General features: G+C 53.0%; 1 long non-coding RNA gene across 1 annotated transcript; it reads right to left on the reverse strand.

Moving 5' to 3' along the window:
- Window positions 1–13,463: 13,463 nt before the first annotated feature.
- Window positions 13,464–15,339, reverse strand: LOC121057598. The gene is made up of 2 exons (XR_005813855.1): window positions 15,307–15,339; window positions 13,464–14,716 (listed from the first exon to the last, which is right to left on the reverse strand). It is a non-coding gene; the product is annotated as an uncharacterized LOC121057598 (long non-coding RNA).
- Window positions 15,340–21,729: the final 6,390 nt, after the last annotated feature.

Consider the following 21,729-nt stretch of genomic DNA (forward strand, 5'->3'; position numbering starts at 1 on the left):
CGAGGGTGGCGGTGGGGGGAGCGGGGTGTCCCAAGGAGACACAAGCCCTTCAGACGCTGTATTGACCAAAAAGCCCCAAAAGCTGGGACAAAAATCTCGCCCCTCGTGGAGCTGGACCGAAGGGGCTCCTTCAAGGTCATGGCGGGGGTTGTGGCGGCGCTGGGAATTAAGCGCTGGTGCCTCAGGATCCGGCCTCGTGCTTTTATCACCAGGGAAACGGCATAAAGCTCGCCCGTGAGGCCTGAAAGAAATGTTTTTATTCTAAACTTTTTTTTTTTTTCTTCAGATAGAAAAAAAATATTTCAAAAGACATTTTCCATGCAGAACATCAGCTTTTGATGACATTTTTTTTCAGATGCGTGTCAGAAAACAAGTCTAAACTCTACTAAAAATATTATCTGAGGCATCTTCCCAGCAGAATCACCTTGGGGCTGATACAAGACATTTTCAGATTCTGAAGATTAACAAAAAAAGAGGGAACTGGAAAACAAATCCTGCCACAATGACAAGAACGGCAGCAATAACCAATTCCTCTCCTTTCCACTTAAAATATTCCTTATGAATTTGGGGGGAGCAAGGAACCTTTCCTTGGCAGCTGGAGGTATCAGCCTGGATCAGTGCTGAGCTCCTGCAACGAAACCGCGGTGGCTTCAGCCAGCTCCGATAGAAATTCCCGTTTCTTGAGCTCCTGGTGGAGGGGACAGAGCTGGTGGCTGGGGGTCCCGGTATGGCACAGGCCACCTTTCTGGCTAGCAGTGGCTTGGGGCGAGGAGCCACCTCTGTCCCCTCCGCCGCGGTCCCCTGCCGCCTGCCCGCCTCCAGATGGTGATGCTGCTGGCCCCGCTCTGCCCCCCTTGCCCAGCTTGAGTCATCCATCTTGCACTGTGTAAGAGGCCTGTTGCAATTAAGTAGGCTGAAGTGCTCCTGAACTCTTTAACCTTTGCCCTGGGATTGCTCCTTTTGCCCCAGGGCTGTGGATCAGCTCCATTGCACTCTCCAAACAGCGCCTGCTACTTAGCTGACATTTCTTTCTCCTGCTGGATCCTATTAGCACCCTGAGGTTGAAAATGCTACTTTGGAGTGTTGTAAGGAATGTGATTTATATTGGAAAGTAGCGGCAATCTATCTTTCCCTATACACACACTACACGTGAGGCTGGAGAGCTAAATCCACATCGCCTGAACAAACAGCAACTCGGGTAATTGTTGAGGAGGCTTTGGACACCTCGCAGGAGGGGCAGGCACGGAGCCGGACTCGGGACAGGCAGCTGACAGCGGGGCTGACCAGAAAAATGCCTCTCATGGGGTTCTGTCCCCATACCCATGCAAAAAGCTGGCTCCAAAAGTGCTGCAGGCAGGGCCAGGAGCGGGGCTGTGGGCTAGGGCAGTGGGTCCTGCCATGCACTTCTCTACCCTGTGCCCTGCCCGTTGGCCTCGTGTCCAGGGAAGACCAGAGTTGAGCAGAATTTGCGCTGGTTTGCCTGCGTGCGAGTACGTATCACAGAGAACGCAACGCGCACAGGAGGCAGATGAAAATAAGAATTGAATGGTGCCTGAAGGAGGGCTGATTAGCCTTTATCAGATATGACACACTAACCACCGAGGCTCCTGGCTGGAATACCGGGTTAAAATCTCCGCAGTGTCAAATTTCATCCTCCTAAGCAAAGAGACACTTTCCATAGTGTTTGTGTGAATCTTCTGGATAAGCCCGGGAGACTGAAACCATCTCGGCTTCATGCGGGCATTAAAAGTCCCACCCACATGTTTAAAAAAAGCCCCAAACCCAGAAACGCAAAAGCTGACATTTACTCTAAAATGTCTTCTTCCTGCATCGCTGCATGGCATCCCGTGTGATCCGCGTCTCCTCCCTCCTCGCCAGAGCTGGCTGCGCCCGAGCAGCGCCGCGGGCATCCTCGAGGGCTCGCACACGAAAGGCGCAGCTGGGAGCCAAGAGGGGGCTTTGCACACGCAGAAGTGTGCGCACAAACAGACGCACGGACACTAGCACAGTGCTTTCCGGGAGAAAAACCAACAACGAAAAAACCCCTAAGCAGCCTCTGTGTCAAAAGCCCTGTTATAAAAGCCTCAGTAGCTAAAGAATTGCCATTGTTTCAGTCTCCAGTGAGTGCTAGTCTTAAAATATTTCCAGCTCAGAGCAGGCTTTGACATTCTGCCCAGACCCAGGAGAGGGAACAAACATGAGTTCAAAAATGTTTCTGCAAGGCACGGATCCTTCTTTTTGGAGAACCCTGCTCAGCATCTCGCTTCTTCTGGCTGCGTGTCCCCCTCCCACAACCCCGGGCAGGGGAAACACCCCAAAAGCACCCCAAAAACGGGGAGGTGATGACTTCTTTGGGCCCTCAGCAGTGCAGGAAGAGCTGGCCTGGATTTCATGCTGAGGTTTGTTTTCATGCTCATTGCTCAGCTTTGCCCTTGCAAACAGCAAAACCATATTTTTCCCCAGCAATGCAGAGCTCCGGGCTGTGCCTCTTGCTCTGTCGCTGATGGGTTTCACCAGTGGTGCACCGGGCAGCTCCGTGGTGCTTGCCCAGCTGCACGGCACCGGGACAGGCAGGCGAGAGCTGCTGCGGAGGGGAGGCAGCCCGAGCGTTCAGCATTAATCCCCTCAACCTTTTTCTGTGTTCGTCAATGATCCCGGGCGTGCCGCAGAGCCAATTTGGGGGCTGGAAGCTCTCCACGCTGCCTGCAGGAAGGGGACGCAAGGGACGGACCACGACACACGTGTCCAGCGTGCCTGCTCCTCGGGGTGCTGGGGGTGGGAGCTGGGGCAGGAGGACCTCGGGACAAGGCTGCCCCCGGGGCTTGGCACGCCGGGGAGCTGCAGCAAGCTCCTTGGCCCGCAGTCCCAGTTTCTCACCCTTTCCCTTTCCATGCTCTGAAAAAAGGAGGAGAGGAGCCCAGATGTACATTGCTGGCTTGGCTACCCTTCCGCAAACCAAGGTCTTCCCCACCTTCTCACAAAGCGATTTTTTTGGCAGAAAGGTGCAGAAAAGCTCTGGATGTCTGCAGGAAAGACGAAACGAGCTGGCTGCCCCAGTGACAGAAACCACAGCCGGGCAGCAGCCTTCCCCAGCACCTAAAGGAAAGCCTCCAGCAGCCCTCTGAGCCCCAGCAGGGGCAGCACAGGGCCGTGCGTGGTGCTGGTGGCTCAGGACCGTGGTGCTGGGATCCTGCACGCTGGGGGCTCTGGCGAGTGGCTGCTTGTCGGGGCTGCGAGCACTCAGCACGCTGGGTGAAGGGCAGTGTTTACCCAGGAACAATGCGGGGTTAAAATTTAATAAGCCCTTGTGCAACTCTTTGTAGAGCAGCAGCGAGGACAAATAAACATCTCTTAAAATACAGTCAGTACTCAGGCTCGCTGTTTAATTCATCCTCTGGAAATGCGTGTTGTTTATAGCCACACATTTCAGGAGCTAGGAACAGCAGGGGGTTGATCCACTCCAAATTTCAGGCAAAATAATGCGATCCTCACTCTTCTCTTGTTTGTTCCTAGGAGAGAACACAAGGTCAAGTCTTCGGCTAGTGCAAAGTTTGCTCTAAACTACCGAGTCTCTTTTATTTGAGAAAGTTTCTTCTCTGCTTTCTCACTCTCCCGCTTTTGCCATGCCTGCAAGCCCTGGGGGAGTCCAAGTTTCCCGAGAATTTGGGTTTCCTCCTTGAGTCATGAAAGCTTCTGGAGGGAAGCAAAGATGCGTGGCCAAAACCAGAGGCTCCCAAGGTTGAGGGTTAGGAAGTCGCTCTCTTATCTGCTCCCCTCCCATGCAGAGACGAGCAGGGGAACAGCCCAGTGTGGGAAATCTCCCTCCCCCCGGGGCTGCTGGGGGATGCTGCAGTGCTGAGAAATCCCCCTTCTCCAGGAGCTGGTTCAGCCCTTTCCAGATCATGAAGCCAAGAGGGAGTAATGCCAGCCGTATCGACGGAAAGCCGCGAATTGGGTCACGCTGCCCATTCCCCTCCCAGCACGGAGCTCTCCTCATGCAAAGACAAACAGGGAGAGCATTGCTCAGGGCGATGCGCAGGGCAAAATGTCTGCTATGGCCCGGGAGCTGCAAACGTGCTGGCTGGGCTCGATTGAGCCCAAAGCCTCAAAGAAGCGCTCGGCTCCTCTAGGAAGAGAGCCAAGGCTGCCCTCTGCCAAGGGCTGGGCATCAGGGGGGTTGGATGAGGGGAGAAGGGGGTCCCTTGTTCATTTTAACAACCTCGTGGCAGCCGTGGGGCCAGCTCTGTCTGCCTGACCTACATAGGCGTACCAGAGCTCCCTGAACACAATCGATCCATTGGCAGCAGACAAAGACGGAGCAAGCGCCGGCAGCCGGGCATCCCGCAGCCCCAGCACCCTGCCCCTGCCCTCCATAACCAGCAGCACGCAGCACCCACGGCCACGTGTTTTGGGGTGTCCTCCTATGGCAGGCTTTGGTTTCTTTGTAGCTGGCTTCTGGTAGCATTTGTACATGCCCCCGGGACGCCCCAAAATAATGCACACAAGCTTTTTGGCTGCTAATAAGTCGAAAGGTGTGCTCTTTGGCTCAGAAGCTAGATTCCCATTTCCTTGCAGAGCCTGCTAATGGATCGCCAGTGGATTCAAGTGTCCTTCCTGCCCAGTTATCTAATTTGTCCAGCCTGCCAACACACCCTCAAAGCTTTTCCTTTGACTCTGTTGTTTTAGCATCTTACACCCTCGGACCAGTCCTGCTGACCTCACGGGTTCTGCTGCAGAGGATGGACATTTTTTTTTGTTACCTGCTCTTTTCTGCCCCTCAGTGAAGGAGCCATTGGGACAAAAGCCTGGTCTTCAGGGTGTCAGAGTCATGTCCCTCCTCGTCGGTAATATCTTCTCTATTAGACCCATATCAGTGCGACCTACACGGAGCAGCAGACCTTACCTCTGCCAGCAATTACCGAACTCGTTAAATGCAGCAAACCAAACCACGGTGCAGAAGAAGGAAAAAATAAGGCAAGTTAAAAGGTGGGCAGAGTCTGCCATTGCCTCTTCCCGGTGGCTACGGGCAATGCATCTGCATTGCTTTGTTCCCAGGCGAGCGCCGTGCCAAGTATCAGCTTTCCACGGCAGAAATGAATCACAGCAAATTGCTCACCGAGCCTCCGCAGCCGGCAAACACCAACTGCTTAGGTATAAAGGGAAAGCGCTGCTGGCCCCCGCTCCTGCCGTCTGAGTGCAAGGCTGCTAATTAGTAAATAAGGGATAATCCGATCAATTAAGTGCTCAGCCTGGGGGCTGGAGCGGAGGGCACAGCCCTGCCGGTGAGGCGGAGGGGAAGGGGCGGCCGTGCAGTGCTGGGGTGCATAGAGCAGATCGGGGTGCATGGGGCAGATTTGGAGCATGGGGCAGGTTGGGGTGCACGGGGCAGGTTGGGGTGTACGAGGGCTGGTGGAGGCTGCTGTGGGTCTCTGCAACGGGCTCTTCCATGGAGGTGCAGCTGGTGCAGGCTTGCACGAATGCCCGGCACGGCTGGGAGCGTGCTGCAGAAACCCATGCGGTTTTGGCAGCTTTTAGCGTCTGGCACAGCATGGGACAAAATGCAGGAAGTCTGGTGACACTCGGCAGGCGGGCAGTGGTCAGGGAAAGCCCTGGAAGCTGGGAGTGTTTTGGTACCAGGGCGCGAGGGAATGCCCTGTGGAAAGGAGAAGTGCTGGCGCGGAGGTACTGACCGAGCGACAGGGCAAGGAGCAGCAGAAAGCAAAGCACGTGGGTGCAGAGGGATGCTTGGCAAGCACCTGCACGCTGTGCTAATGGAGCCTCAAAACCAAGCAAGTGCCGCCCCTGGCTGAGCAGTTTTCCTGTCTGGTGAACATGCAGTTCATTAGGACGCAGATAATTTGGTGGCTCCTCACTGTGTCCCATGCCCCAGAGATGCTCCAGGCTCTCCTCCCCATCAGGCAGGAGTGATGCTGGGCTTGTTCATGTGAGCCAGCGAGGTTTGGATGCCCTGAGTGCGGGGGCAGGCTCTGTCCCTCCTCTGTCTGTCCCTCTGGGGTTGTGGGGGCTGGAGCCTGTCCAGACCATGCCCTGTCCTCACCCAGACCACCCCGTAGCCCATCCAGTGTCACCGCGGTGGGGAGGCTGCCACCGAGGGGGTCTGGCACCGAGAGCTCCCCTTTGCTTCTTGGGGAGCGAGCAAATGGTGAGCTGCAGGAAGAGCTGCCTATTTCCAGGCTTGCAAATTCAGCCTCAGGAGAGCAGCAAAAGGAAATCGAGTTCTCCACAACAGCAAGCTGAGCTTTCCCCGAGACCTGGACCCTCTCCAGTGCTGTCCCTGTGCCCTCCAGCCCAGGCAGCCCCCCATGCCCCAGCTCCACCACGTCCCACCAGAGCCCCACACCCCTCGCTGCTCCCCCGCTGCCAGCCTCGGCGCTCCTGAAGCATTCCCCACAAGCACCAATTTCAATTACGTGTTTTTAAAAAGTCATTAAAGAGAATTCCCCGTGAAATTATTTTTATTTCCCGCCTCTCCTCCCTGCCTCCCCGCCCCTCCACCTCCTTCCGAACTAATGAGATTAATTGAAAACTGCAAACATTTTCCGAGGGCCCAAGGCAAATGCAATGTCAAATCTCTGTACCTCTTCCCAAGTGGTTCTGGCTCCCCCTCGCCCCTCCTCTTGCTCCCTGTTCCGAGCAGCCCCCCCGAGGAGGCGCTGCGCTTTGCAGCCTCAGAAGGTGCTCACATTCTGAAACCTTTGATTTTTTTTTTTTTTTTCCTCCTCCTCTGAGGAAGGGAAGAGAAAGCGCCTGAGGAATGAGAGCTGTCAGATGCAATAATGTGAAATCTCACTTCGGGCTGGCACGCAGAGAGGGGGTCTCTGCGGCGCGGTGCCTTTCCCGGGGAAGTTTAAAAGGGGAAGCGGGGAGGAATATTAGAAAAGTTATTTGGCTTGCTGTCGGCCCCGCAGGTAGGAATAGAAAAATAAAATCCCCCAAACCCAATAACCTGCAAACCAAACCCGACAATAGCCCTATTCACCTAGCAGGCTTTTATCCACTCAGAGTGTTTGATGCCTCCCATCTCGGCGCTCGGTTAATCAATAGAACAAATCTCCAGCGCCGCACCTCTCCCGGCCCCCACGGGCTCCTCCGAGATTGATTAAAGCAAACATCCATTTTCAGGGCTGCATGCCTCTGAAAACAACGCACTTTTTCAGGCTGCCTTGCTACCGTGCACTCAGGATAAATAAAGGTGAGGGAACAATACGGGAGATTTGTTACTTGGTGGAGCAACTGCTCGGCATCACATTTCCTCTGGTGCTGCTTTAAGTGGGGAGAAGAAAAAAACATGAATAAAACCCCCCAAACCTGCTGAATTACGTGGGATCGTGCTTTCATGCATGGGTATATCCACACACGCTGGTGAGGAGGATGACAAAAATGGATTTAGAATTGGAGATAAATTTATTTTCATGGAAAACACCCCAAAACCCAGTTTGCGCAAACACAGAGGCATACACTAATGATGGGAGAGATAATTAAGGCTGCAAAATGGACTCCCTCATTTGTCATGCTGACCTTAACCGCACTTAAAGCTCTTACAAAAGCAGCAGAGAGGGTGGTGGGCTGCCAGCCCCTCGGCTTGCAGGGACACGGGTGGGTTTGGGCAGGACTGGGGGGAAGAGATGCTGTGAGATGCCCAAGGAGGTGCTGAAATCCCGGGCTGGCCAGCAGCAAACCTCTCACACAGGTGCCCCCGTTGCTGTCCCCTGAGGCCGACTGAGGTTGCCTGCAGGGTGGGGGTCCCACTGTGCCACTCAGCCTGGGCTCGAGGCTCAAAGGAAAAGCCTTTGTAGGGTTTGGAGAGAGCTCGAGTCCGACAAGCAGGCTTGACCTGGAAGCTGCACGGCCACGGCATCGTGGCAGGACTTCCTGACCCGTTCTTTCCATTTCTTTCCCCAAACTCTCCAGCGAGGGATTTCTCCAGGCAGTGAAACGCACCCGTGCTGCTGGGCTGCTGCTCCCTGCAGATGCTTCCAGCCACATCGAGGACCACGAGGCCGCCGCCACCACGAGCTCCGTGCTCACCACGAGCCCTCCACAAACCCTGCCAGCAGCCAGCCACGTGCTGTGCTTCTCCAGCTGCTGTGAGGCTGCTGCCGTGTCCCCAAAACTCGGCTCTGCAGAGGGTGAGCCCTGCCTGTAGCAGCACGGGCAGCACAAAGTCTTCCCATAGCTTGCAGCCACTGCCCTGCTGCAGACCCTATAGCCAGGCCAAACGGGACCTCCAGTCCCTCCGACGAGCTGAAGACCTCCAGTTTATTAAAGATACATTCCTACGCTAATAAAAGACGTGTTGTCTGGTGGCGGGCAGGCTGCAGGATGTTATGGTTGGAATGTTCCTTGGCCCTGGTGTAATTAAAAAAACCCACTAGCTGTGGATCTGCAAGGAGCTATTTTTTCTCCCCCAGACAGCCAGACTTGATGTTTTCTGTGATCTCCGTGATGTCACCAGCTCCCCTTTGATGTGTGCAGCCGAGGAACCGCCGGCTCACGACTCCAGGGGGATAATTGTCTGTGCATTGCTCACGAGATGACCTAGAAGGATGGAGACAAGATTAATTACAGAAAGGGAGAGACCAATCCCCGCATCCATATTTATTAGTGCATTGGGGTGTAGTGGCCGCTGTGGTGAGCCCAATGCAAAAATAATAGTAGGACAAAGTCACTTCCCCGAAGATTTCAGGAGTGGGACAAAAGGATGGACTGTTTTCCCCATTTTTTTGTGGGGAGGTTGGAGACACAGGGCAATAAAGGCCTGCCTTAAAATAATAAAGCAGGCTGTCCCACAAGGGGCATGCAATGGAGCCAGCCTTGGAGCACATCCCTCCTGTGCCCCCTTGGTGGCCTCACGTTTGTACAACACGGTGAAACCACAAAGTTTATGGTGGTTTTCTTTTGCAAGTCTCCCTCTTGGACGGGCTGGTGGCAAGCAGCACCACGGGGATGCTCGGGAGCTTAGAGCAGCAGTCGGAGTGCTGCCAGCGGCAGTGCCCTGCCCCTTGGGGCTGGTGGGGCACGAACCAAACGGGGGCAGAGCCAGTGGCCTCAGGACTTCAGCCCTATCAGTGCGGCGGGATGGGGAGGCCTTCAGGCTGCACAGCTTGCAGGCAAACCTCTCGAAACCACCTGAAAACGATCCCTTCCTCTTCCTGACGCCCTTGCTCCAGCACGCTGAGGACAAAAGCCTCTCCATGGCATAGCTCAGACACTCCCCTGGGACCCCTGGCTCCTCTCTAGTGACAAAGATTTTCCAGAGACAATAAACTGGGAGCAAAATTCAGCTGCCAATTACAATCACATAAAGGAATGTGTTTTATGAAGCCCTCGGATGTGTCCCCTTTGGGCCCTGGGGTCTGTGCAAGACAGCCGGAGCCCACCCCTCTGCCCAGACCTGGTAGCCCACTGCCTGGGCAGCTTCTGAGCTGTGATTCTGGGTTAGGTGGGCGCCAGCCCTGTTAGAGCAGGGTGGGCACGGCACAGACAGCAGGAACAGCCTGTCCTGCCCCCTGCCTCGCTGGGGCAAATACCGGTCCCCGGCCTGCAGTGAACATTTATGCAGGTATTTACCCTGCAAGCAGCCCAGAACTGGATTAAGATAAGGTGAGCGCTGGGACAATGTGGAAATGCCTGTCAGGCCTACAAAGCTGCAGGGCAAATTAAGCAATCCTGTTCCCAGGACATACATAAAAATAAGTAAAAAAACAATATTAATCCATAGCAACAAAAGGCGATAGCATGGCAACGGCAGCAACGGCTGCAAAACAAAACGGTAACGAGAGAGAGAAAGAGAAAATAAAGCCCTGCTCTGGCCTTTAGGGTTTTTTAAGGTAAAGTGGGATGTTTCGTGCCATGTCGCTGGGCATTGAAGCACCTTCTTGGTGCTGGTGCGAGGAGCTGGCCGCCTGCTCCTGCGCACGGGGCGCACGTGGGGCGCACGACGCTTTTGGCTCCCCCGAGCGAAAACATCCCGGGAGCCAAAACCGGGAGAAAGTCGGCATGAAAACAAGGCCCAAACCCTGTTTTGAACTCAGGTGCTGCTCTGCTGCGGGTGCGTAGGAGGAGCGTTATGGAAATAAGCCCTGATGGGCGTTAATTCGGAGCGGTGAGTCAGGCGGGTGCTGCGGCTCTCGGTGCAGCACCGATAAGCGCTGCTGCTGCTGCTCCTGCTGCATGCCTGGGGGTGTTACGTAGGCTTTGGCACGGCTGGGCAGGCGCTGGAACAATGTTAGGTGGGTTTGGGATTTGGACGGAGAGAGGGAGCTGTATGGAGAACGCAGATGGGGTTGCATAAAACTGAGTTGCAGGCAATTTGGCTTTATCGGAACCCACACTAAATGGATAGTTGTTAAAAGGAGTAGATTTTCCGTGCTGCGAGAGCCAAAGCAAATACAGTGAGACATAATTAAATGCTCGCCTGCTAAAATAATAATTTTCTTATGAATTGAGAAAGGTAAAGTACAATGAAAGATGGACCCGATAAAGGAACAATGATTCTCCATTATGCCTGCTGGAAGTGCACAGATAAAGAGCACAAATAAAGGCTGGTGGGCGGGTAAAGCAGGGCTTTGGTGGGGAAGGATTTCCACTCCTTCTGTTGCACAGGCCCCTGTGTCTGCTAATCACAGAGGTGTTAATAAGGCAGATGAAGCCCTCACGTGCTGCTCGTCACCACACAAACCTTGAACGCACGCTCCAGGCAGCGCTGTCTGAGTCCCCAGCAGCACGTGGAAATATTAATGCTTGTCTGGAGGAAAGAGAAGGAAGGGGAGAGATCTGTGAAAGATCTTTTAATTCTGCTCTCACTTGTGGGGACGGGAGGCACCTCGTCTAGTGGGGCAGGGGCCGCTTCCTCTGCTCCGGGAACTTCTTCAATGGGCCTCTGGGCAGAAAAAACACTGCAGAGGTAAGGAAGCCCTTCCAAATAAGAAGTGAATGGTAAGATCATCATCATACTAAGAACCCCGGAGAGTCGTTTTAGGAGGCAGAGTTGGAAAAAAATAAAGAAGAGAGGTCCCGAGCTGTGCACCTGCAGGAGCTGCTGCTGGGGAGCGCGCGCAGCCCCGTGCTCCTGCGGCACAGCCGAGCGCTCGCGCCCGCCCTGCCAAAAGTGCAGCCCTAGAGGTCAGGCAGACATCGCCTTTGAAAGCCTCTCTATAAATGTTATACTCATTTAGAAAGTAAAGATTAGGCTGGATAGATGGCTTTCACCTTTAAAGGGCACGGGTGGGGAGCAGAGAGGGCTCCTCTCCGGCAGCGCCCCGATGGCAGGGCGGTTTCTGCTTCGTGCAGGGGGATCAGGAGCTGGGGCTATCCTGTGTCTCTGGCAGCAGCACGTCTTGCAGCTGAGCAAGGGGGATGAGACCCACCAGGGCCCAACAAGCAAGCACAGTGCCGGTTTTGCCAGGCTGGCATCGCGGCCGTGCCACTGGCAGAGAGCTCTCGGGATGCTCTGCTCCTGTTCGGGCTGGGTGCTCCTGCTCTCCCTGGGCTCGCACAGGCAGCAGAGCCCCAGTGCCGTGTTGTGAAATGGGGAGATTGAGAAACGGCCAGGGGCTTTGCTCCTTTTTCAGCAGCTGGCTTCGTCCTGGCACTGCCAGCTCCAGCTGGGGCACTTGACTTCTGGCTCTGGGCACGTGTTCAGTGCTTTTACAGTCAATCCTCAGACTATGGGAAAGGGTTAGGTCAAAACCCCTTTTTCCATTATTTTAATAAATATGTCCATTTTAAAAAAGTTTACTTTTCAAGCCTCCTCCAAACAGAGGTACTTTTTCCCTGCCTCAGAAAAAAGCCCAGAAAACAAAAGACTGAATTTGGGCCCTACGTTATTTGGCATTGACTCTTTTAGATACATTGAACATTACTTCATGGCTGAAATTACAGAAATAAAGCTGCTAGTAAAATAGAAACTAATAACTTTTGCCCTCTTTGTCTTTCTATGGAAGTCAGGAACGGCTTAGTCTGTACAATAATTACACTGTATGCACAGCAAAAAAAGTTCTTGACTCCTGCCATCTGCAGTCCTTCCCCACCAAAGAAAAAAAAAAAGTTGGCAATAAATTTAAAACAGTTTTATTTACCTTGAACTACTCAGCCAAGAATGCACATTATTTAGGGACTGGAATAAAAAGCCATTCACTCTAGTTCAATTGGCCATTTAGTTCAATTTGTGTGTGTTACTGCAGGTAATTACTATGGTAATAATGTACTGTAATCTGCGCTGATTTGGAGCTTGTCCTGTTTCTGTATTAATAATAAGTGCCATATATGTACTAATTACCAGTTTGTTACCATGGTTATTTGCGTAGATGCCATGTTAATGATACCCTGGAAACATAAAGCAATCACATTTTTGAATTAAATCTTTGTGGTCTCTTTAGTGCTAAAAGCCCAATTCACATAAAATAATGATGAAGAAAATGAGATCATCGTCGCTGACTTGCCAGCAAGCTGATTAGCCGCACTGCATAAATATACGATTTTACCATACTGAAAAATTAGAGCCTCCAAAACATTTTCCGTGGTTGCTAAGTAACTTCCCGAGGATTACATCACTTACAGGAATACGCGATGCCAAATCTGTCATGCACACGTATTTATAGAGCACGCGGCGCGGGGAGCGCACGCTCGGCGGAGAGGTCTCCGCTGCTGCCGTAGGTGTAAACTGCTGGCTCGCCGCCGGAGGATGGGGGTAAATGAGCAGGCATCCATCCCTCCCCCTGCTGACAAACTCGCAGTCGTCGGAAGGAGCCAGGAGGCAATCCGGAGATGTCTATTTTTGAAGATTATTTAAAGCCAGGAGGGACCTCTGCTATCCCTCCCCTGCAATAATTTCACGCTGCAGGTCCTGCGCTGGGCTGCATCTCTTCTCCCTGTTAAATTGAACTGAGCAGCGTGTTTGGGGGGATGATTTGTTGGAAATGCATCCTGGAAGGGACGGGGCTGCTGGCTACCACTGCCTCCGGGACCGAGCGAGCGCTGGGGTGCAGAGAGCAGCACGCAGCACTTCAGGGTCTCTGCTGCTGTCCCCCTGCTTCCCGGTGCCTGCCCAGCTCTGCCCCTGCACTCCAGTACTGTGCCCAGCCCTGCTGCCACCTCCGAGCAGCACTTCCAGGCTGTGCCAGTGCCAAAATCCTGCCTGGCTTGACAACTGGCTGCTGTCCTGGCCATGGTGTCTCTGGGGGCTGATGTCCCCGCGCTGCAGCCTGGGCTGCAAACAGCCTGCTGTTCCCACACTGCGGCCACCTCGCTGGCCATACTGGATCTGCATTACAAGTAAAAATAGTTTATTGGCAGCAAAAACCTTCCCTTTTCCCTGATCGCGTAGTAAACAATGGGTCCTTCCTACCCTAAAATTAATGGCAATTCTTTAACCAGATGACAGCGGTGCAGGGGCTGGGAAAATCTGGAAGAGCGAAATTGTGCTGTCCCTGTGCAGGCCGTAATGAAGAATGCAGGGAAACCTATAGGTCCCCAACCCTACAGTAAAATCTGACCCCTACAGTAAAATCTGAACCCCCACAGGTGTGGAGCCCTTGTAGGTCCATGGGAGCATTGGGATCGGGATGCTGCAGGGCTCGGGCACCCTAGGTCAGCGAAGGACGGAGCAGGGCTCAAGGAGGGCAGAGCATCGTGGAGATGCTGCTTGAGCATCTCCCTGGGAGGATCGACAGCCACTGCAACGCTTCAGAAAGCCCCCAGCAAACCTCTCCATGGATTTGCCAAGCTAAGAGCTGACTCGACCCATGGAGGAGCTCTTTGAGGTGCCCAGCTTTGCCCAGAGAGGTGACGCTGGAGCGCGGGCGCTGGGCGAGCGGAGCTGCTGTGCTTCATCCCCCTCTGCTTGGGCCCAGGGCCAGCACCACATTCCTCGCCAAGGTTCCTGCAAAGCCCCGGCCCAAGCAGCGAGTGCCACGTCATTTGAAAAGCTCCTCAGTGCTCTTTATTATCTGGTCATTATTTTTGCACTGAAGCCTGAGATAAGCAAAGCATAAATCAAAGCAGCGCAGAAGCCACTTGGAGCAGGTAAAGGATGAAGAAGATTTTAATCAGCGGATCTGGGCATGAAAAGCCAAAAGAGGGAGAGAGGGAGGGAGGAAAGGGGGGCGAGGAACAAAGGAAGGGAGCGAAACACCACTTGTTGTTTGTGGGACCAAGACAAATGTTTCCAAAGCCACATTTTCCACATGACTCCCAGCAAAAGCTCCTGGTTTGATTATTAATCGCGGGCCGGCCTCCATCCATCACTCCATCCGCCCGTGCTCCCGAGCTGTTTGATGTGCTGCTACCCTCCGCTCTCACCCCTGTCGGGCAGCTCTGGCAGGGGAAAGCCCGGCGAGCTATTTAAATAAAGAAAACGCAATCAAATAAATCGGGGAGGAAATAAATAAAACTATCCGGGGAGCTCCTTCTGTGCCGGTCGGGTACCTGCCTCTGGAGGCTCCTGGAGTGCTGCTGACACCGGGAGCATCTCCCAAAATGGATGGACTTTGTCTCTTGCCTCATACATCTGTTTAATGACCTCTCCTTGCAGGCACTTGACGTGTGATTTATGGGATATAAATTTTACCTCTTCTCTCTGCAGCGTTGCAAGCGCTACGTGCTGAAAGGTGAGAGCACCTCGCCCCGCCGGGCCGCTGTGCCGCGCCGGCTCCCGCGCTCGTCCGCTCGCTCAACTTTCTTCCCCCGGCCCTTCCTTTCAAAAACAAAACAACAAACCCTTAAAAATGTGTTTTTTCCTCCCTGAAAGCAAACTGCTGCTGACGCAGCCTTTGCAGCTTCAAGGCTGATGGCGCTTTTCAGAAAAAAAGAAAACAGCAGCATCCCAGCTGATTTCCTGCAAATAATAAAAAAATAAATAAATAAGTCCTTAATTCTTTTACTGGCATCTGTAGCCTCTAATTCATAAATTCATCAGGACTTTCCCAGGATGTCAGTTTTGGCAAATGAGCCCTGAGTTGCTTCATGCTAATGGAGCGGTGGGCTGCCTGACCTCAGGAAATAGAGAGGCCAAACATGAAAAAACAGAGCCGGGTTCAAGGCTGGGGCTGTGAACCCCAGATTTGAGGGTGAGGTCAGGAGAGGGTCAGGAAAGCATTGTGTGCGTGTGAGGGAGAGGCGCTGGTTTCTATTTAAAACCTTCCATGGCGCTCGGAGAGACCTCTGGCCATTGTGTGCGGGAGCAGCCCGGCTATTGAGCGGCGTGCCTCGAGGATCCTGGCTGCAGGAACGGGGAGAGATTAGAAACAGCCACACGTACACGCTGCAAGCCAAGCCCTCCCCTACCTTGGAGAGAAGAGGAGTGCGAGCTCTGCCTGGCTCTTTTCAGCGGCTAACGCAGATGGATTTGCTTTGGCATTTAACGGTGATGAATGTGCCAGGTGCTATTCATTAGAAATGATTTGTTGGGGCGAGCGCAGCTCGCCTGCCCATTAGGACGCATTTACTTCGCAGGTTAGTAATGATGGGTGCACTTAATAGTTTCTAAGTATCAGAGGGCATTAAAAAGCCCTGGAAGAAAAGGCTATCAATATTTACAGTTTCAATTTGCTGGGGTAGGAAACCCCTGTGTGCGGCTGTAGGGGTGGGTGTCCGCCCGCGAGGCAGCGCCACCTCCTTGCTCGCCAGCGGCTGCTGGCACGGGCAAGGGATGTCGGTGGCCTTAAAGCACCCGAGTGCTGTGGAAGCAGCCACTTGGCCACCTCCGGGGTCCGTCACTGACTGGAGATGCCCATCCTGGCTCCAGTCCCCCAGGGCTGGCTCCCCGCGAGCACCAGGAGGAGGCGGAAGGTCACTGGCTGGGGGCTGATTATGGCCATTACATCCCAATTCCCTTCCCCTGCCCTCCCCCCCAAGCCCGGGCTCGGGAACGAGATCCAGTTAGCAGCCCTCTGCCGATAGGCGGCCATTTACTTAAGTCCCAATTTTTCATTAAAATAGCACATATGGCTATCAAGCATTGCAAGGTCACAGGGCTGCATTGTCTCAGCTTAATATGATGCTATTAAGGCTGGGCTATAATATCCCAGATACAGCAAGTTCAGCAGCGTAAGATCAAGCATTGGGCAAGACTGCAATTTCCTCCTGTCCTCCTGCTATGATCTTATCAAAGCCTGACTGATCTCTATAGACGAGATCACGCTGGAGAGCATTAAACACCGGGAGCAGCTCCGCTTCCACGGGGCCGCAGCGAGGCCAGGCTCACAGCGCGGTTCCCTTTGTGCCGCGCACGGCTCGGGGCTGCCTCCTCCACCTCTTCCTCATCCTCCTCCTGCTCTAGGTGGCATTGCCTGGGGTTTCCAGGATGGGCTGAGCCGCTTTTCCTGAAGCCTGGCCTCCATTCAAGCTGGCCTGCGCTTGAGTCAGGTCCTCAACTCTGAGAGAGCATTGCTGAGTTTTGGATTTTTCACCCATTTCGGCTCCTGGTTGTCCCGTGGCTGATGCGCTGGCACGGGACACTCGGAGCGGCGGCCACTTTGTGTAACCTTCAGCTAGCCACTGGCAACCTCTTGTAAACCAGGACAATCGTTCTTTTCTCCCAGCCGTTATCTTCCTTTCTGAGCTACAAGTGCCCACATGCGGGCCCTTTATCTCAGCACGTATTTGTACAGTTCCTAGCACAGCAGGGCCCCGCTCTCAGTGCTTGATGAAATATGGAAAGGCTAACAATTACAGAGCAGAGGTGGAGGGAGGAGAAGGTGGACTGGGAACTGGCTGGTGGCTTTAATAAGCCATGCAAAGATATGCCTGTTACTGACTCACTGGTGCTGAGGTAAAGTTCTTTAAGTGTGCCCAGATGGGACGTTTTCATAGGAAGAAGCAAGCACGTAAATAACGGCAAGTTTGTGCACACAGCAGCCCTGCCAAGAAGGAAGCCTTTCCTGCAGTATCTCCATGAGGATGCCTGGAAGAGCCAACAAATGTGTTACTCCATCCCAGCGGCGGGGAGAAGGGGGGAACGGCACGGGAGAAGCAAGCGGCTGCTCCTGCTGTGTGTGCACAGTGTGCTGCAGTGCAGCCGTGCCGTGGTGTAGGTGTGCCGTGGTGTAGGTGTGCCGTGGTGCAGCCATGCTATCCTGCACCCCCACACGCTCTTGCACACCAGGCGAGTCAGCGGCCGTGGGAGTGGGTTTGCTTGGCCAACAGACCGAGCAACTTGCCAAAAAGGACAGAGATGCGAAAAGCCACGCTCCTCCGCCATCGTTTCCCATTTGAGTCAGAACAGCTTAAAAGATAATTAGTTAATTGAGCAATGGAAGCCATCTCCCTATAGCTATGTGTCAGCTCCTATTAGCCGCTCCGTAGCGCTATCTGAGAATACACAGATACTCTCCGGAGATATCGATCATTTATTTAGCAGGCCCTGCTCTCCCCCTTCCCCTTCAGTGGGTGGCGGTGGCTGCAGCGGGCGGCAGCTCCATCACAGCACCCGCGTCCCGCAGACAGCCGTCAGCTGCAATTGTTTTCCTGTGAAAATAGATGTTCCATATCGATCTCTTTCCTCCAGCAGAGTCCGGGGGGCTTCTCCTCAGTTACTCCGATAAAACACAACTAATTAAATTTGTGCCTTGCTTTTTTTTTCAATATCGCATTATCCTAATTACTAATTAAGGGGACCACGTGTAAGGGAGAGGCATTATTCCCCGCAGAAGATCCCCCAACGGCCTAAATGACAGCTCGTGGAAGGAGGAAGGCTTTCAGCAAAGGCCAAGACTGAAGCTTGGGAAAGGATCCCTGGGGGCAACTTAACCAGAGGTGCTTTAACTCCTCGGGTGCCGCCCTGCTGTTTGCTGGATCACCACGGACCAGCACCAGCGCGGAGCTGCCCTGCGCACGCGGAGCAGCTGGAAGGCACCAAAGGCGCGCTTCTGTGTGCGAGGAGAAATGCAGGGAGGCAGTAAAAGTAATGGGGACAGCTGTGCGTGCCACCATCTGCCTGGGAAACCACGCCGGGGGAAGCAGAGGAACCGACTCTTCAGGACGAGTGGCTGGCCCAGCCCTCTCCTCCCACGCCACGGAGCGCAGCGTCCGGCCCGCAGCGCGACGTGCCGCAGCTGGGGCTTGCCAGGGAGGGATGAGCCCTCTCAAGCCTCTACACGCCGCTCTGCTCCTGTCAGAACTGTTTCATTATGTTCCAAGTGGCAATTAAACGCACAAAATTGCAGCGAAGAATTGTAACGAGCAGGACCCCCGGTAATAAAGCACGGGGTGATGCTGAGGGGAGGGCACCGAATTAGAGCCAGGCTTAAAGCAGACCACCGGGCTCTCAGCTGCCCTGCCAGGGACTCGAACAGAGCTAAACCAGCTCCTCCTCTCCTGAATAACCCCAGGGTTGTTCCTTGTGCCCCAGGGACCAGAGGCAGCCGGAGGGAGCCCCTGCGCCGCACCTGCTGACGTGGGCATTTCGTGTCCGCGTGCATCGCCGCTCACGCTCTGCCTGATCCGGTGTCATAAGTCACTGCTTCAGTTCTCCTGCGGCTCTTTTAGAGACATATTTTTCCCCTTAAATATGTGGCCAGAAAACACAAGCTGAGATTTATGCTGGGAAGTATTTGGAAGGAATAGCAAATAGGTACTTGCTGGAGGAAAACAAGACGTTACTCTGGGCATCAGAGAGCCCCACGACACCGGGACTCAGGAAGAAGAAGTTCTGCTGAAGAGCTAGGCACTCACAAAGCCTGGCATTACTGCCCAGTGCTATAATGATGCTTGACCTCCAGGATGAGCCCTTCGGCTGCAGGTCTCTGTTTGGCCAGAGGAGGCTCAAGTAACTTCATCAGCGTTGGACACCTGGGGAAACAGAGGCATGGCTGCACCTCATACCAAGACAGGGACTGCTAGCAGCCGGACACCTTCCAGAGCCTCTCCATTGCATTTTTCGTGACGATTTGCATGTTGCTTTATGCAGCAAGGTTGCAAACAAAATTCGGCCAAGGAACCATATCAGTAATTGAAATTTGAAAGGGCTCCAGACAATATTGATGTCTACATTTTAGTATCCTCTTGGTTTCTATTCTGCTCACAGGTTAAATTGAACATGGGTCTGTTTTGGATTATTTTATCTCTCGCTTCCTTTAAGTGATTGAAGTCTTAATAATCAAGGATAATACCGACGCCAAAGTTTTAAGCAATAAACATATAAACAGAATGAAGAGAAGCAGAATGCTCATGTCTCTCAACAGCGAAAATTGTTCCGTTTTATTTTGCTGTAGCAGATGTTAAGTTTCCAATAATAAAATAAAATAAAAAATCTAAGGGAGACATTTAGCAAAGTATAGCTTTACACTCCAGAGTTATCACTCCAATTTCAACTGGGACCATAAAGTTTTATGAGCTATTAAATTGTCCTAAACCTCCTTTAACACACTAGCTTTAATGCTGGAGATTAACCATTTAGAAAAAGGAGGTTACCTTAGCAAAGATCGGGCCATTTTCCTGCACTCTTATGCAGTCAATAACACTTTTCCAAGGCAGAGCCATTTGCTGAGTGTGGGGCTGGTAATTAGCCTGCATGCCCTGCAGGTAATGCAGCCACAGTGCTGATGCAATCTCCCACAGCGCGAGGAGCATCAGCAGCTGCAGGACGGATGCTCTGGGGAGGTAAAATCCCAGCCTCTTGTCTGGCTTCAGCTTGTCCCCTTTCCCTGTCCTCCCACCCATTCTGTAAGGATGCTCACAATTTCTGCTTTTACTGTGGTTCTTTTTTTTTTTTTTTTTTGGGTGACAAATCTATCTGAGCATGGCCTTTGCCTATATTTTATTACCTTGCAGAAAGAACCCTTGATCTCAGCTTGAATCTGCTGGATGCTGAAGCGAAGCTGGTCTTTGCATGACCCAGGAAAAGGTTAAAAACAATTTCAATTTGCACTTGCAGAGCTCTTTCCAGAGGAGGAACTCAAAAACACTCCAGACACATCCTCAGAGTGTCACAACACCCTCCATAAGCCCAGTATTATTTTATTGATTTTTAAACAGACACAAACACAGGCCTGGATCCGCAAAAAGATCTTCAGTGTGTTAAAGGGGACTCGTGGGACTTTGCCACTTGTAATCTGCCAAATCGCCACCCTTCAGCTCCCTGCTAAAATGGCACGTAACCCTGCAGGCACCAAAACCCTGAAAGCACCAGCGTTTGGACTCCAAGGTAGCCCCATTGCCTGGAAGTTGGGACTGACCCCACCTGGAGACGTCTGTACGGAGAAATCTGAGCAGCATGGGGTTGCCTTGTGCTGACGACTTCCATGGATCCAGTGTTATTCCTAAAATTTCTGCTATAGCCCCTCTCCCACCTTGAGCTCTATACCATCTCCCGTGTGAGATCTTTCCCTCTTGTGTCACCCTGAATTTCTGGGGCCGCGTGGGGACCTTCAGCAGGAGAGGTGGGACCCGGGAGCTCTGTTACAGCACGGTCTGCATCCCAGGTTTGGCTCTGGAGGCTCTTTGCTGCCTTTTAAACCATCTGAAGTGGTTAAAATCCTGTCCAGGACTTCAAATTATGTACAGTCAGTGCAACAAGCCAGTGTGGCTGCCTGATCTGGGGAGCAAGGAGGAGGGTTATCTGACTTTGATCCTTTCATCAGACCTCGAGGACATGGTTCCCAAGGCTTGCGTACACTGCAGCCTTTTTCTTTCTGATCAAAAAGATGCATTCTGTACTCTGAGGTGCCTCAGACATCAGCAGAAACTGTGCTAGGAACAGCCATTCAGTCCAGCACGCCTCGGGCTGCAGAAATGCTCTGACTAAGGCAATCTGCAGCGGTACAGATGTCTCCCATTCCCTGCATCACAGAGGAACGAGGTTCAGCTGATGCATGCTTGGAGACTAATAGGACAGTGCATCTATAATTAGCTGGAGGTTTAAACTTCTGGAGCCATTTCCCCTTGGGATGGGGCTCTGAGGAAGAAACCCCTCAGATGTAGCACGTTACACGCCGTGGACATTTGGATTGAGCAAGTTTTAAGAATGAGTCAGAGAGATTTCCTAACACCTCTTTGTCCCCAGGCTCCCCAGATAACAAACATCAGCTCCGAAGGACAGAAAAGCCCCGTTCCTTCTCCACCCCATCGGAGCCTGTCTGGAGTCGAAGGGGATTCGGTGCCCCCTGCCTGAAAGCTGTGAGTTTCCCTCTGCAAACTTCAATTGCTCTCAATTACTACTGAGATTAGGGCTCCCTAAAAATACTACATAACTTAACAGAGCCCAATTTTGCTGTTTCATTCTTCCCAAACCATCTTTCTAGGGTTATAGTAGCTCCACCAGAGCAATCCTACTGTTTGTTCTTGGTCCCTACAAGACCCCCCAGCACCTCCCTGGAGAGCGAGCCCCAGCTGGAGCAGGGCAAGGTCTTCCACAGCATCCTCCACCTCCCAGCTGCTCTGCTGGGGGCTCGAGGCCCCACGGGGGTGTGCTGTCCTCGCCCACGGGGCGCTTGGTCAGAGGGAAAAAGCCCCCAGCACCCCGGGAGGTGTTTTGTTGCTCAGCCTTAATAGTTAAAGGGAGGAAAATAAATGCAAGGGGCTATTGAAACCAGAGACCCGTCAGCATTTCCAGGCCATTCATCTGCCTCTTTCAGTTCCTTTGCTTTCCTTTTAATGTATGTAGATGGAGAATGCAAATACCAACGTGAGAAAACTGACCTTTTGGCTGAATGTCACCAAGTTCTGCAGCAGTGGGAGTGTTTGCACTCGGTCGTTAGCTTTAGTCTGTAC

The sequence above is a fragment of the Cygnus olor genome, chromosome 19 (assembly GCF_009769625.2).
Source record: "Cygnus olor isolate bCygOlo1 chromosome 19, bCygOlo1.pri.v2, whole genome shotgun sequence".
Lineage (NCBI taxonomy): Eukaryota > Metazoa > Chordata > Aves > Anseriformes > Anatidae > Cygnus > Cygnus olor.